Below are 3345 nucleotides of genomic sequence, written 5' to 3' on the forward strand. Positions count from 1 at the left end.
GTGTTCTACTGCAGCTTCCCAGAGTGTTCTAAAGAACAACTAGAGCGCTAACAGTCCTACTTATGATAAACGTATTGCACACCTGAAGCCATCTTGATTGGAATAAAGTGTCAACTATTAAAACATTTAATTTAAAAAGGAACACAATGAGGGGGTTCATTTTGCCATAGAAAGTATGATTAGTGCTGCAGAAAGAAAAATTAGGGCACATTTTGAGTGACTTCTCAAATCCTCATCTATTTCATTAAAAAATTCTGACATGCAGACTGAAACATGCACTTTCAATACCAGCAGCAGACTTCACTGGTGAGCAGTAGCTTTACTACAGTGATCTAATAAGCAACTAGAGTGCTAACATTCTGAATTGATGGCAAATGTGTGACACATCTGAATGCCTTCTTGATGGAATCAAAGTAAAAAACTGAAAGTATTTCCTACTGAGGAGACTGTAGTAAATGAGGAAATTAGGAAACTTCATAACAAATAAGTCTCCCAAGATGGCGACCAGAGACAAAAGAGCCCAAATGTTGCCCAAATATAACCCAAATGTAGCCCAAGTATAGCCCAATGTCAGAATGTCCCAGAGTGTTCTAACGAACAACTTTAGCGCTAACAGTCTTACTTATGACAAAAGTATGGCACACCTGAAGCCATCTTGATTGGAATAAAGTGGTAACACTTAAAACATTTAATTTACAAAGGAACAAAATGAGGGGGTTCATTTTGCCATGGGAATTATGATTAGTGCTGCAGAAACAAAAATTAGGGCACATTTTGACTTCTCAAATCCTCTTCTATTTCATAAAAAAATTCTGACATGCAGACTGAAACATGCACTTTGAATACCAGCAGCAGGCTTCCCTGGTGAGCAGTAGCTTTACTACAGTGATATAATGAGCAACTAGAGTGCTAACATTCAGAATTTATGGCAAATGTGTAACACATCTGAATGCCTTCTTGATGGAACCAAAATAAAAAACTGAAAGTATTTCCTACTGAGGAGACTGCAGTAAATGAGGAAATTAGGAAACTTCATAACAAATAAATCTCCCAAGATGGCCACCAGAGACAAAAGAGCCCAAATGTAGCCCAAATATCACCCAGATGTAGCCCAAGTATAGCCCAATGACAGAATGTCCCAGAGTGTTCTTAAGAACAACTAGAGCGCTTACTGTCTTACTTATGACAAAAGTATGGCACACCTGAAGCCATCTTGATTTGAATAAACTGGTAACACTTAAAACACTTAGTTTAAAAAAGAACACAATGAGGGGGTTCATTTTGTCATAGAAATTATGATTAGTGCTGAAGAAAGAAAAATGAGGGCACATTTTGAGTGACTTCTCAAATCCTCTTCTATTTCATTAAAAAATTCTGATATGCAGACTGAAACATGCACTTTTAATACCAGCAGCAGACTTCTGTGGTGAGCAGTAGCTTTACTACAGTGATCTAATGAGCAACTAGAGTGCTAACATTCAGAATTTATGGCAAATATGTGACATATCTGAATACCTTCTTGAAGGAATCAAAGTAAAAAACTGAAAGCATTTCCTACTGAGGAGACTGCAGTAAATGAGGAAATTAGGAAACTTCATAACAAATAAATCTCCCAAGATGGCCACCAGAGACAAAATAGCCCAAATGCAGCACACATATCACCCAGATGTAGCCCACGTGTAGCCCAATGACAGAAGTGTGCAAAACACTTATTTTTTGTGTATTTGCAGTTTTAAATAGTGCAGACTTGTCAGGTTTTGGAGTGCTTTATATGAGCATTGGTTACATCACACAAGATCAAATTCATTTTGGTTGCAGACATGGGGAGATTAGGTGATTTGACCAGAATCACAGAATGTTGAGCTGAAGCAGAAACTCCAACCTGGTTCCCCAGTTGCAAAGTCTGCAGCTCTGGAAGTAACACCACATCCTCTCCCCTAGGTGCAACATTTAATCAAGTGGTCAACTGGATAAAAAACATAAAGATTACAAATAATTTAAAAGTTCTTTGTCGCTTTTTGAAAATTTAGAAAATATGTCCTCATTTTAGTTTTTTAGAGCACTAACCATAATTTTGATGCAAATAAGACCCTCTCATATATGTAATTTCTAAAGGAAATGCTCTAGGTATTACAGTTTTGATTACATCAAGATGACGTCAGGCGTTCCACACTATTGTAATAAATATAGAATGTTAGCAATCTAGTTGTTCATTGGGATACTGTTGAGAGGCAGAGGCCAGGGGCACGGACTCTGAAAATTGAAGGCAGGTAGGAGAGTGCAGAGGCAACAAGTTGACCACACTGGGCAGGCAGGAAGGGCAGTGGCAGCACAACAGACTATGGAGGGCAGTGGAAAGGGAGGCAGGGGCAACAAACCAACAATACAGGACTGGCAAGAGAGGCTGTGGCAATATAATAGACCATTGTGGGCAGAAGGAAGAGGCAGTGGTAATACAACCATACATGCCAACAGACCCGTTTCAGCCAGGAAACATCCAATATTTTTAAGCTCAAATGGGCTTTATTTGATCTGTCTCCTGTCTACAATCTCCTCTTTTTCAATGTAACTCAAAGGGGAAAATCAATACCCCAGTTTATCTTCAAAATCTCTCTCTTACCAAGTTCAAAATGTTTGCAAGTATGGTACATTGGATCATGGTAGGCAGGAAGAATTGGGGTATGGACATGGACTCGGATAACAGAGGACAGGAGGCACATGGAGAGGTGCACCAAACTGACCCTACAGGGCAGACATTAGGGTTTGCAGCAGCACAATACACCACACAGGGCATGCGGGACAGGAGTGCAGCACAACAATCCATAGAAAGCAATAGGGAGGGGACAGGACCATGCACATGGACAACAGAGAACAGAGGGGAAAGAGGCAATGGTAGCTAGCTGACCATAATGGACAGACAGGAGAGAAAGCTGCAGCATAACAGACCATAAAGGGCAGGAGGGACGGATCAGGGGCATTACAATGGAACAGACAAGCCAGGAGGGAGGGAATAGGGGTCTGCACATGGAAACAGAGGGCTGGGGGCAAGGGGGCAGGGCAGGAGCAGCAAGATGACCATGGAGGTCAGGCAGGATGGACACTAGAAACAAGACACACCATGGAGAGCAACAATGAGACTATGATGGCATACACACAGACCATGGAGGGAAGATGGGAGGGGGTCAGGGGCAACTAGCTGACCACACAGGGAAGGTGGGAGGGGCCATGGCAGCACAGAAGACCATGCATGGCAAGCAGGAGGGTTAGTGGCAGCACAATGGCTATGACGGGCAAGAAGGAGGGTGCAGGGGCATGCACAAAGTACCATGGAGGATAGAAGGGAGG

Source organism: Triturus cristatus, chromosome 4_2 (genome assembly GCF_964204655.1).
Source record: "Triturus cristatus chromosome 4_2, aTriCri1.1, whole genome shotgun sequence".
NCBI lineage: Eukaryota > Metazoa > Chordata > Amphibia > Caudata > Salamandridae > Triturus > Triturus cristatus.